This window comes from Anser anser, assembly GCF_964211835.1.
Source record: "Anser anser genome assembly, chromosome: 4".
Taxonomy (NCBI): Eukaryota; Metazoa; Chordata; class Aves; order Anseriformes; family Anatidae; genus Anser; species Anser anser.
The window spans coordinates 32,151,782-32,165,936 of record NC_139724.1 but is presented as its reverse complement, the minus strand read 5'-3'; the positions used below and the strand labels follow the sequence as shown (position 1 = coordinate 32,165,936).

General features: G+C 36.4%; 1 long non-coding RNA gene across 2 annotated transcripts in view; it reads right to left on the bottom strand.

Annotated features, from left to right (window-relative positions):
• Positions 1-1,002, bottom strand: part of LOC310899649 — a 28,466-nt gene extending 27,464 nt beyond the window's left edge. For both annotated transcript variants that reach the window (XR_014584449.1, XR_014584450.1), the window contains exon 1: positions 708-1,002. This is a non-coding gene — a long non-coding RNA (uncharacterized lncRNA). The remainder of the gene's footprint in view (positions 1-707) is intronic.
• Between the last annotated feature and the right edge of the window lie 13,153 nt (positions 1,003-14,155).

Genomic DNA, 14,155 nt, shown 5'->3' with positions numbered 1-14,155 from the left:
GTTAGTGTATCTTTAGGCTTTAATATCTTATATCTAGCATAGTCCAACTATGTTGAAATATTCACCTCATAACTGTTGGCAGCTCTAAGCAAGTCAGGTGTTGGAGTTTATTTGATTAAACAGAGAGAAAAAAACACAACTTCTAATGAGAAGCTTAACTGAGCTTTCTTCACCTCTTTCTTATTTCACTATTAAGCTCAAAGACAAAGAACGTCTCTGCAAAGTACTCTGTATTTCCTTGTCTAAATTGCACATGATATGGTGGCTTAATATTTGATCCTTAAAGACAGTTTTCCTACTCTTATGTCACTCAGCATGCAGGTGTTTTAGAAAGAAATACACAGAGAACATTAGCCTTTTAATATTAACCTCTCTCACAGAGAAGTAATTCAGGAATAGCTTCACATGTACATGTCTCACCAGTGAAGAATTCGTGTTAGTAAGATAAGAAAATGACTGCAATGCCAAATCTGTCCAAATTGTTGTCCTTGCCTTTAATAGGCTGTATGAGGTAGGTCATGCAAAATTCAACCCAGAATCCTTACATGATTATCTGTACAGAGCCAGTGATACTCCAGAGGCTTTATCATAATCCACGTATGGTTTCAAATGCATTTCTTTCTGACAAACTTCAAACAGATTTAATTATAACAATGAGAACAGTACAAGACTTGTAAGGAGACAGTGTCAGTAAAGGTTTTACTCACCAAACATACTAGATATTTTTCTGTGTTTTCTGCCAGAATAGCTCAATACTTTGTAATGTTATTTGGCTTTCAGTTTAAAACCAAACAAAAAGGCTGCTTGTAATTCTCTTCAAAACGCATGCAAATACTGCTTTGCCCTTCTGTTTTGCCTCTCAGATCAAGAGCATCTGCAAACATTTTATAAGTATTTTTCCAACCCCCTTGGAGGCTAGCTAATTAAATTGCATGTCTTTGGAGACACATGTGGAAACAGACTACAAGATTAAATAATGTGCATCATTTAGAAATGTTGGTTGCTGTAAGCCTAGTCCAACATTCTTGTCTGCTGTTTGACACCCTGGCTGTTCGCTGGGTGCAGTACCTAACAGTGCTTTTTGGAAAAAGCAGCCCTTTTTTTTTCAGAAAATGTAATCTCCAAACTGAGTTCCAGTGACTGAATTATATTATATATATCTTATAACTAAAGCATATCCAATTTTACTCCAACTTTACAAGTCTGTCATCTTATAGGAACCTGCTTTGGATTTACAAAATGGAATGAATTTGGTCCAGCAAAATCCCTTCTCTGCCAAGCACAGGGAGCAGCAGTGTCAAACTAGTCTCTGCTGGCAGGGAGCAGCTCACACTGCCTCAGGTGCCTTCCCCAGCACTGTGGGGAAGCCAAAGTCCTGTACCACTGGTGGCATTCAGTGGAGGAAGCCCCTTGTGTTTCCTGTTGCAGTGACGTTTAGATGGCTTTTGGCTTGTGCTAGCTCGCTCACAGCCCCTGACGGAGCAATTGGTGTCTCTGTTCTGCTAACAGAGATGAACCCAGGACCCTGGTAACAAAATAGTCCTTGCCAGTTTTGCTACACATGGAGGAAAGCAGAATCATCCTGCACAGAGATAGCAACCCTGTATTTTTTTGTGGCAACCAGAACTATTCTAAGCACAGAAGCTGTCAGATTGCAAATATTTGGATGAGGCATTACAAGAAATATGATGTGAAAGAATTCTACTGCCTTCTGATTAACACAGTATCTATCACCATCCAAACTCTAGCGTGAGGCCAGGCACCAGTTTGTCATTGTATTAATCATTTTTATGTCTCAGCTCCAGTCAGAGAAAAAGGAGTTAAATAACTCAGTTTACAACTACTAAAAATAAACTTGCAGACTTGCTGGATTCCTACACATTAAAATGTAAACAACTGTCAGCTCTTTTGAAAAAGCTAGTTTTGCCCTGCCTCTGACTTCCCCGGGAGAATTTCTGTGTTGTTTTTTTTTTTAAAGTTTTATGCTGAGGATTTGTTTCCATAATTGGGACTGGCCAGTTTTCTCTACAGCAAAATGAAAACTAAACTCTTTCCAATTTAAACAATTGCTACTAGAACCACGGCACACAGACCATGTAGAGAATGGTGTGAGCTGCTTCAGCAGGGATTGCAGCCAATCGTTTTTAAATTTGGGTGCCTCAAGAGGGGCAGCTAAATCCATATTTAGACACCTAGTTTAGAATTGTCTGGTCTGGCTTCACTACCCAGCACCCACAGATCCTAGGGATGTCTTCAGCTGTCTGTCAAATCGAGGTTATTTGAAAGTAAAGTATTTTGCATCTTGTTTAGGGGCCTAAATTAAGAACCATTTCTGGCATTAAAAATAAATAAAAATCTCAGGCCAACAGTTTAAATGCTTTGTTCAAAATGTTCTTCTTATGTTACTTGCTTTCTGAAACTACATTAGACTTAGTGCATTAAAGCACGTGCTCTTTGCTTTAGGGCATATTTGTGGTGTTCTGGAGCTTCAGAGCTGTAGGTGTTTTAGAGCACTTTCATGGTGCAAGTCTCCTGAAAGCTCTGAGACTGCTTGGTGCAAAGGTAGAAGACCTGGGGTAAGTAGACAGATAAAATGTAATCCAAAGTTTTATTGATATATTGCACTTCACTTTGGGCTCGGACCATTTAATCAGAGCGTGCCCAAATCATTGTGTAATAATAATACCACAGTTAGCTAGTCAAAATGCTCGTTTGACTAATATATACATCCTCATTATTTAAGTTGGTTTGGAGGACCCCTTTCTTAGTACAGCCTTTCTGCATGGCTTAGATTGCAGAAATTGCATCTTTCTGTCATGGATAAAAGTTATGTTATAGAATGTTCATACGCCTACTTTTTCAGGTCTGGGAAGTAATGGGTTACAGTGTACTGCACTGACTTAGATAAATGGATTGGATGCGTGAAAGAATAGTGCTAAATAGCCAAAGTAAAGGGAGAAATTATTTTTCTTCCCTTACTTTAAGGAGAGGAAAAAAGCAACAGAATGGATTGATATAAGGTTAGATTATGCCTTAATAAGCAACATAGACCATCCTCATATCCTAATGTAACATCAGCTGAGACGACTGTCGGTTCTGTGAAAGCCTTCCAGTAGTGGCTCTATCAGGTCCCCAGGGAATCTCTTCTAGAGCTTCCTTGCCCTTAGAAAGATATTACTGCTATTAACCAGCTTGCAGACAGAAGCGTATTTATTTTTGGCCTACGAAGACATGGATAACAAGTGTTCCCTACCTCTATATGACAGACTCATTTGAAAACTTATGTCCCCACTAAGCAATCTTTTTATTTAAAACAGTATGACTTCGATCTTTTCCTGTAAATCATATCTCCTGACTTCTGATCTTTCTTCTTGCTCTCACCTGAGGACTTTTCAATCAGTATGCAAGTTTGCTCCCAAGCTGTCTTCTGGAGTAAATCAAATTATTCCCCTGAGATGTAACTGGGTATGGCTGGTGGGACAGTTCCCCCTTAGAACCGCTTCCTAAAGGCAGATTAGACGAGACATGAGACTTCATCAACTTCAGCTCCTGCACCTTCCTTGCAGTTCCCCAGCACTACTCACCAGTCCCAGTCAAACAGTAATACCTTAGTGTAGGCAATGTGTACCTCTAATGCTGTCATAAAAACATGGTTCTGCAAGGCTTCAGAACAACCCCTTAGTTATTTCAGGCATTGTGAGCTGAAATTAATTCAAACACTAACAAAATGAAGGTTTCCCAACACAGAAAGATTATAATGCAATATACATATGTATATGTATATACATACATATATATACACGTAAGTTAATTGAGGAAAAACTAGGGCAAAATAATAATTATTATTATGTCCTCCATTTTCAAGACTTCCAAAATCCAGACTGTGGTTCAAACACCATGTTTCATCTCTGACTGTTAATTTTCTCAGGATCCTCAGTGTCCTTGGTATCCACTTTCCTTAATGCTACTCTGGGAGAAAATGAGGCTATCAGTTCTTGCACCTTCTGCACTTGTCTTTAAAGAATTCATAATTCTCATCTGTTTCACTTGCACTTCGTCTTCTGAGATAGGGATGATAATAGGTCTTTAGTCCAAAAGAATATTATGCCATCGTGATTGAGGGAAAGGGTTAACCTGAACCTGTACATAGTTTGGGAATGGCCTCACAAGAATTACCGATTCTCTCATTCAATGTCTCCTCATTCAAGCCTTAGAAAAGATGGTGAGCAACTTTTGACGCTTTTGTAATGTGCTCTTCTCTGCACAGTGGTATGACAGTTGTCTCTTTTCCCAGCAGGGTGGATGTGATCATCATACTGAATCTTTATTAAAGCTTAGATCCTTTTCTGTACTTCTGTGACATCCACTGGATCCTCTTCTAAAAAGTTGTCTTGCCCTTACCAACACCATCTAATACTGAGGAGGCTTCAAGTGAGAAGTTAGCAACTGTGGCTAGAAGTTCAGCCATTTCACATTCATGCTCCTGCAGAGCTTGGGCACACGCCAGCCACTCCTGGTGGTTTGAGTATCCTGTCACTTTGTCCTATAATCCAGTCCATTGACATTTCAGTTTGCTACAGATTCTCTAAATACCTCGTCCAACAAGAGTGTGGAAACTTCACTTTAAGTTTGTCCATGGCAAATGCCTTAATGCTTTGCTTATCTGTTGGCTCTAATGCTTCTCTGGCAAGCTTTCTGCTCCTGATGTGTTTGAAAAAGAATTTATCATTGCTTTTTACATCTTTGCAAGTTTTTTTCCTCAAAATCTGCTTTAGCATACTTCCCACATTTAACCTACCAATACTTGTGGCTTTTTCAGATAATCTCAGCTGGACAGGACTTCAGCTTTATGAAGGCATCCTTCTTGCTCTTAATAACTTCCCTTTATCTCCAGTTTAGCTATGTTATTTTTTTTCTTTTAGGATAGACAGCATGCATCTGATGAGAGCTTCCGATATTCTGTCTTCAAATAGCCTCTATGATACCTACAAAAATTTCATGCTTTGGACTACCCCTATAACTAAAAGCTAGAATAATTCTGATTTAATCCCAAGAGAGTCCATCATCCCAAATGGTAGTTTCTTTCATGTTTGATGCTTTTCTTCCCCTTTATTTTTTTCTCTAAAAAAAGCTTCCCATAACATTTTTGATCTTAAGTATTAGCAGCTGGCTTCCACTTTGGTTTATATGAAGTTTGTATTCCCTTCTTGTACAGCATATCTTTGCTTCTGAAGTTTTTTCTTTCTTTTTATTTTTATTTTTTCTAGTTCCCAGTAAACCCGACCCCCCTACTTCATTTTCTCAGCCATGCATTGAAGCTTTTTTTTTCTGCCTTCATGTGGCCCTGAGGCAGGAAGATTTCAGAAACCACTACTCTGAACATCTTGGCCTCTGTAAGCAAGCTTAATAATGTTAACTTCTGTTCCAGAATCTCTCTCCTATCCCACTGCTTGTCTGAAAATGCAGAGATTAAATCTTCCAGTTTACATACAATTTCACTTAACTGCAAGCCAGGATATATGTGTTGAGGAGATTAAAGAAATGTGCTTGCAGGCTTCTTCAATTCTTTTTATTTGCTGAGCATATTTTGATAAATAAATTGCTTCAGCTCAAGGGAATTAGCTAAGGAATCCATCTCCACTTTTTAAGCAGGATATTGCATTTTATAGATTATAGTGTTTCTGTATGTGTCATTATTTTGCTAGAATTGGGTTTTAAATCTAAGACAATTTAGAGAAAATAGCACAGTAGCACTTATATGGGGTTACATCCGCACAAACAAATGATTGAAGCAAAAATTGTTCTTACAGCCAAACACAATTCTGTCATATTGTACAAAATACTGTTGGACAATGTTCATTTCCATTAAAATTATTTTGCAGTAACTACATCTATTTTTTTATTTTGGAATTAGAAGCAAGGTCATTATAAATTATCTTGGTGTTCTATGTCTCAGTCATAGTTATGTAGGTATAGTTTAAAGTTATTAATTCAATGTTTTTCCTTTTATTTTTATATTTTCTTTGAAGTTTTAATTTATTTTTCTTCCGTTTAGTACTAACTGCTTTCACTTCTGAAGCTTAGGTAAGATGTAAAAATAATACTACAGGTAAACAGCCCTAAACATTTTTTTAGAAGAGGGAAAATGATGAGATCAAATATACTTTTCATATATACTTACAGTTGATATGGACACAAACATGTTTTTTAAATGTATATAGATAGAACAATACACTGGTGATGAGTATTCCAGAAATTTCCAGCAGTTTTGCTTTACTATGCTCTTACTATTTATTCCAGGCAATGTTTCTCATTCTGAGCTTTTCATATAAGTTTCATGCTCTTTCAAATTTCCATTGAGTTTGTCATCTTTATGGTTCACAGGCTCCAGGAAAAAGAGAGAGAAAACCTAAAAAAAATAGTTCTATCTGAAAAAAGGAGAAAAGACATACCAAGAATCACTAAACAATTACATGCTTTCTGTCAAAATCCTCCCACTATGCCAAGGAGTAAAGCCCCTTAGATACATCTCAAAAGATTATAATTTTGAAAAATGCCTTGGTTCAGGCTAGTCATCCACAAACTTTTTTTTTTTTTTTTAAGATGAAGATCTATTAAACTTCCAAATTTGTTTAGGAAATCCTCTTTGATGATTTTGGTAATATACAGTTCTATATTTGGCTCCAAAATAAATAGCTTGATCAAATCTTCTTTTCTAGAGAGCATAAACAGGAAGAGAGGGAAGGGAAAATTCCTTGCAGATTTCTTTGTTGTGTTTCTTCCAAGTTCTCCAAGGAGCTGGACAAAGCTTTGATCCAGTTCACTGTTTCAACAAGACATACGGCATATGCATCCCCAAATCCACAGATCCTGGAAAATGTCCAAAGTTAGCATCATATTCACACAGGTCATGCAGCAATGCCCCGTTTCATTGCTGCTTCCTAGCACCACAGCTGTGACAGAATCTTAGCTCGGAGGCACCTCCCAGTTCTTCTTGTTCATGAGAATTTACCAGCAAAGAGGGATCAATGTCAGCTCCAGTGAAAATCAGCATCTTTATCACAAGCACCAGTTTCACCTAAACCTGTTAGGATCAAGCAATGGGAACTCTTCCTGGCAACAACAAACCCTTGTTAAGGTGCATAAGGCTTCTCTTGTCAATTAGAGTTGATTCAGTGGATGCAGACAGCAATGATAAACATCCATCTGTGCTTCTAAATGAGGTTTCCCAGGTTCAAATGCTCATCAACATAAGTAATTGTATCCACCCAAGAAATCAACAAGAAAATCAGTTGAATGCACTCAAGAGAATAGGTTCATATCTGGCATAAACTCGGGACTGAAGCTCTACCTGCTCATTTTTTGTCAGTTCAGGTTTTGTCCCTCCACAAAAGAAGAGTTAACCCCAATACTTTGCAAGTACTTTTTATGAGCATTCGGTCCCTTACAATATTAAGGAAAAAGATATTTACAGATGTTTTATTGCTTTTGGTATGCTGCAAATGTTTCGATCATCCTGTTTTCTGCAAAATTTAAATGCTCTGTAGAGGAGGAATCAAAGCGCTTTCTTGAAAAATAATGATTTTGTGAAGCAGTTTTTCTATTTGTGTTTTCTTTTGTGCAGCTGCTACAGACAACCTCAAATTTATGCCATTTTTAAAATTCAAAATGAAACTCGAAGCTCCAACATGTTAAACTTTTGAATCTCAAACAAAAAAAACCACAAACCAACCAACCAAAAAAAATCCAACAAGGCAATCTTAACAGAAATTGTTTAGACTAACTGAGAGCAGCCCAGAGGGCACAATGAGTCTCCAGTTGGCTGGACATCTCTGGAAAGAGAAAGGAGAAAAGTTGTTTGTCTCTTTGAAATTTACTGCCAGAACAGACCAAGTAGACTTAAGAACAGAATTCAGAATTTTCGGAGAGATTTTGGCAGGCTGCTCTGAACCACTTTATTATGCTACTGTAGTCAAGTATAGCGCTATCATTTCTGCGGAGCAGGCTTTTTCTTCCACTCTCCTTGGGTTTTTCCACCCAAACATGACAAAGATAATAGCAGTAAAATAGGGTAATTATTCATGTAGGTAATATCCTAGTAAAGCAGGATAGACCACAGAAAGCATGAACAGAAAGTATAGAACATTGGAAATAATCATAACACAAGTTCATAATGAAAAGCTACTTCTGGACAAAGAATGGCTAGCGCATTTATGATAATGCAGCATTAGCAAGGAATGCACTCCAACAAAAATTAACTCTGAAGAAAAATAAAGTATTCTAAAGCCATTAATCCACCCAACTTCTCAGTGACACTACAGTTTTCCTCTCATTTCTTGGAATTCTACTTCTGACATTAGAAATGAAAAGTCAAATGGCTTCCACCTGAAGCACAAGTACTGAGCTTCTATGAACAGTTGCAGATTATAGAACTACAGAAAGGGCCCTAACCTCATGCTAGTCTACTGCACCCTCTCTGGGGAGGTTCAAATTCCCAAACTTACAAGGAACATTTAATTGTAAGAAGGTAGAGAAGAATTTGTATTTCTACTTCAAAATGTCCTTGAATTACCCTAAGCAATTTTGCACATGCTTGTCTATTTATTTCCAATCATGGAAATTAGTTAACAGATTGTATAGCCATGTAAATATATATATATTCTGGATTTTTAAATACTTTTGTTCCACAAAATGACACCGTGAATTGTGATTTATGCTTGTATTGAAGTTAAGCTGGATCAGGCTTTGGGAAAAGTAAAAAAAAATAGTTCCTCTAAAATCTGCATAAATTACATGAACGTTATACTAATGCAATAATATAAATAGGTGATATTTTGTCCGATTCTACATAAACACATCCCTCTCATATTTTTACCTAGATAAAATGACTTTACAACTCTAATATTATCAGAGTAAGTATCTAATTTTATTTTAGAAATGACTGCAGTCAATGAAGCTATAATATTTTCTACTAAATAATCAGACAAAAATGTCTATATGCAAGCCAAACCCCATAATATTTCATAATTATCTTAAGAGATAATTGAGACAAATTTAAAACAGAATGTAACCTTCCTGTCTTCTCCACCTGCTGCAGAAGTTTGTGGAATGCTTTTTTCTTTTTTTAATACTCAGGTGTAACTTCCACTTAATGGTTTTCCTTATTTGTTCAGAAAACATGCAAATATATGCTATCATTAGATTCTTATCTATCTGAAATTAAATATTTGAGGGACAATTAGAAATTCAATAAAACTAACAAATAACATACTTATTTATATCTTAATCATCAACTAGTTTGCATCACTTTGGTTGACTGTATATATTCAAACTTTCAGCAGCTATAACGGTATTACCTTTGCAGGACGCATAATGAAACCATGTATCATCTGCAAGCCACAGTCATTTCTGTATGCATGCCAAAAAAGAACTGTCCATGGAAAACAGTGAGAAAATCCTGGCTATCTTTTCCTTTCAAGACAAATTCATCAGGATGACTGTCCCATAAGCAGACCAAAGAGTAGCAGAAGAGAATGAGAATCACGTCAATTCAGTATATACAGTGGGATCAACCATGATTGTTGGCAGGTCTTTCAGGGAAATGAGCAGCAAGCAGCCCTCACTCAAAATACAGTCTGTCGTAAAGTCATTAGGGAGCCTCAGGAGAAACTGATGAGCAAGACAAGTATGAGACAAGTGCAAAAGTCTTATATACAGTTAAAAGATGGGCTTGTTTTGAGAGAAAATGATCTTTTTGGAGAAGCTGAAAATAAAGTTACTTCTATTTTTATGACTTTGAGTAGCCTCATTGCTTTAAATGAGAGCAAAATACATGTTCTGAAACATTACATTCTCCATCTTAATCTAGTTTGTACCTGGAAAGTCACTCTGTATTTAATCTTCCTAATAACATTTTATGTAGGAGTTTATATTTGACTTAAAATTCGCTGCCTGTACTACCCACACAAAATGAGTTACTGATGATCATTTTAGTCTTTAGATAAGGTTTGGAAAAGTAAGAGAAAAGTTTCATAATGTATTAACCTTCACATCTTGACTGAAGTAGGAGTCCCATGGAAATGAATAATTTGCAGTTCCTGGCTCTTTCAGATGCACAAAAATACCCCGTATTCCAGAGCTTCAAAAATCTCTATTTGATATAAACTAATACTCATTTTTCTTCCAAAGCCCATTTGCCAGTAAGGTAAGGGAGTTAAAGTATGGCTATACTTATTTGCATGCATATGTCAGGAAGAGTAATATGTCAAAAACAGGTCTACGTTCTGAGAACAACAAAGGACGAAGAAACTAAAATGAAAGGGAGACAGACCTCAGAGAGCACAAGCAATATCTAAAACATTTTTACATTCCACTTTACTCTAGTCCTCTAAAGCTGAAAGCACGCACCCGCATTTCACATAAGACACTGTTTCAGTGGTCAGAGATTTGTTGGTTTTTGTTGGTTTCAAATAAAAATGATGAAGATTCACATGCAGATGCTGATTTTTCAGTTAGTTACATCAAGACCCAGATAACCCATATGTTTGGATCTATCCATTTATGTGAGCAGGAGTACTGTGCTCTAACCAGAGGCCAGAATTTGACTTCTACTCTTCATAGAGTTTTGACAACTCAGATTTTTCTTGGCTTTCAAATAAGCAAAAACTGATTTGCCTTTCCAACTTCTCCTTGCTGCTTTAGAAACACACAGAAGATATGTCTGTATTTTAAAGCACAAATAAAAATGAGAGCACAGAATTTGAAGTGGCCCTTTGGCACATCAATAAATCCTGTCTAACCAAAATAGTTCATCTGTCCCTTCACTCCCATTCAGTGAAAAAAGCCAGTGTGATCTTTGCAGCTGCTACTTTTCAAGACAGCATCTCAGAGTAAAACATCCATCAATATGTCCTGCAACTTTTAAGTGTTCTGAAGCATTGTAAAAGAACAAATCACACAGTAATAAATATGTCATACCTTATTTGGAGCAGAGGTTTGTGAATACACATGGCTATTGTTTTTTAAGGAATCCTGAAACCACTTTCTACTGCTGCTTTTCTTTCCTATGGTTTGAAAATTAGTACACAGACCTCAAGCAGAATTTGCTTTTTTCTTCTTTATTACCATCAGAAAAACTAAGAAAAAAGCTCCCTTTTGTCATCATATGCAAATGGCAGAGACATATAATCTTGATAGCAATAACTTTAAGAAAAAAGATTCAGATATTTAATAGTTAATTGAAACAAATTCTTATTCAGTTGCATATTTTCAGCAAGAAAAAATAATGCAAGTCTACGAAGCTTCCTAATCCCTGTGGCCTCACATTAAAAAAATACAAAATCCAGAAACCAACAGAAATTTTATTTTAAAACAATGGAAAATTTTAAGTAATAATGTTGCTAGTTTCCTTTTTACCTCAGTACTGAATCATATCATAGACAGTGACTTCAAGTGTCCTGAATGACAGACACTAAGTGCGATATTGAACAAGTCACATTTTCTTTATGCCCCAGTTCCTTCTCCACAATAATGTGATAGAAACACGCCTTTTTTCTCACAGGGAGGTTATCAAAGAAATATGTTAAAAACTGAGTGATTCCCAAAATGACCACTCTCATTATGTGACCAAATATGACACTTGGCAATATAAATATATTTGCCTCTGTTATAGGCAAGTTTATTTGCTCTAATGGAAGGTTTTCTCTTGAACATGTTTCTTATTCTCCTGTCTGTTTAATATTCTGTTTGAGTTCTCATGAGACAGTTATTACAATGCTACATTAATACCATCCAAAAGTATAGTCTTTAGCATCCTATCAGAGGTGTAATTTTCCCTATTGTGGTAGTTTGGGTGGGAAGGTTCGGATAATTTCATGAGCCTCCCATTTGGTGTGCTCATCTAGGGAACAGCCCCAGAAATCCTAGTTCCATATACCAGTTCCATACTCAACATAAGTAAACAGATCCTGTGAAAAGTCACTGCTGCGAATGACCAAAAGGTGAAGTTTGTCACATCAGTTGGGGCAGTGTATTGAGGACAATTGCTTACAGCTGAGCTAGACAGCTATCACACAGGGGCAGCAAAGGGAGAAAGTGCTTATAAGGTTTGCTCGCATATTGTTCTGTCATTGACTGAACTAACTATAAATTGCTAGGTTTTTCTCTCTCTTTGTTTTAAAAGGAGTAAACCAAAGCAAAACAGCACAGAATCTCAGTTAAATTCTGCAAGTCACTGTAGCTAAACTTGAATCCTGCATATATGAGAAATAGCCTTTCTTTCAGGAATAGGTGAAGAAATATAGCTATTTCATCAATGGCTGTATCAGCAGGCAGAAACAACAGAACAGTACTGGAGCAGAGACCCTTAAGTGGTCTGGGAAAAAATATTTTCTGTTTTCATGCCTTTTTAAAAAGTAGTTCTACTTTAGCCTTTGTCCATTTTCTGACATCAGCTAATTACTGGCACAGCCTTGAGATAGTACTGCTTATGCCTGATATGACAGTGAAAGCTTTTCTCTAAGCATCTAAAGATTATGTGCCACGCTATTCACAGTCTCTTGACCTCATCACAGAAATACCAAGTAGATTGCTGGAAGAAAAGGATTCACTAGGGATGAGAGTTTATAAAAAACTAGCTTTCCTACTATTGCAGACGCAGAGGGGCTACAATCCAAACAGAGTTGATGAAGACATCTCTGTAGGATCCCACCTTCCTCTCATTTCTCCAATAGTCCTCAATTCTTGAATTAGGGTATTCTGTAAAGACTTCAGAAAACAACAGGTACAAGAAGTTTAAAGCTCTTTTCATGTTTCCACTTATAAAAATTTTACACAGCTGGAAGATAATCCCACATTTTTCCCTGTGGAAATTTTTCCCTGTGGACATTTTTCCATAGTAAAAGGAAGAGTGAATTTCATCTGAGATTCTCCAACATACTGATCATGTGCAAATCAGGCAAGTGTGGCTAATAGGAGTGCACCTGAAGAATCTCTTCAAAATTATGGTGTAAGAATTTACAGTTATTCCACTCCCAAATTCCATGCTGCCAAATGACAAGAAAAAATCAGGTCAACTATCAATCATTCTGCCTACTCCTTCTTCCAGCTAACCAACCAGTGCTACAGAATTATACTACTTATATTGGTGTATACCTTTTTTTTTTTTTTTTTTCCTTTTTTTCTTTTCGGTCTGCATTTAAACAGCTGAAATAGCAGAGAAATGTGATATCCCTCCTCTGTCCTTGTATTTATGTAGGAAAGGTAAAATTCCCTCATCTGCTAAAATAACGTTCTATACACATCCATACTGTGGGTAGACACATGACAGTCTTTCCCCATCAGACACACTGTATAATGAGTTTACTCAGTTCAAACCGAGTGAAAAGTTTTCTGAAAATAGAAAAAGTAGTAATGAGGACAGGGTTTAGTTAGAAAAATGAATCCCTGATCATAAAGCTCACTAGTTACTATTGCTTTGAATCAGCAAGTAAAGGTTGCACAGTTGGTGTCTCTGCTAGCATGTACCAGGGTAACTAATAAAAAAGGAATAATAGCTGTTCTTAACACTAGAAATTTGGATATATGAAAGAAATTATTGGGTTATAAACACGATTGAAATGCAAGAGCTAAATTCTGGTCACACTCCAATTAGTAGAACTGGAAAACTGAGAATCAAAGCTCATGAGAGTCATTTAATTTTTATTTGAAAACCTAGAGGCTCTTATCTCTAACAGGTTTACTAGTAAAAGAGAATGCATTATGTTTTGTGTAAAAGAACAGAATGAGCCCATTACTTTTTAAATCTATATTTTTAAATTATTTTAAAATAGGAAAAAATCAATCTCTAATTTGTCAGCCCTTTTAATATTAACATGTGCTAGGCAGTGACATTGTTTCTATGGCAGTGTTTCTTGGGTTTTGAGTGTTGCTTTTTAAATTATTTTTAATGAACCTTCCTGTGCAAGTTTAATCTAGATAACTATTACTACTTTAATGGGATGCTTCTGCCAGACAAAGCATACTCTTTGTTGAACCTGCAATATACAATTTAGAAAGAGCACAAATTACAAGAAGCAGATGTATGGCACAGCCAATGACAGTTTTGACAAAAGTAATCTAATATCACACTTTATAGTTAGATAACAGATAAATGTTC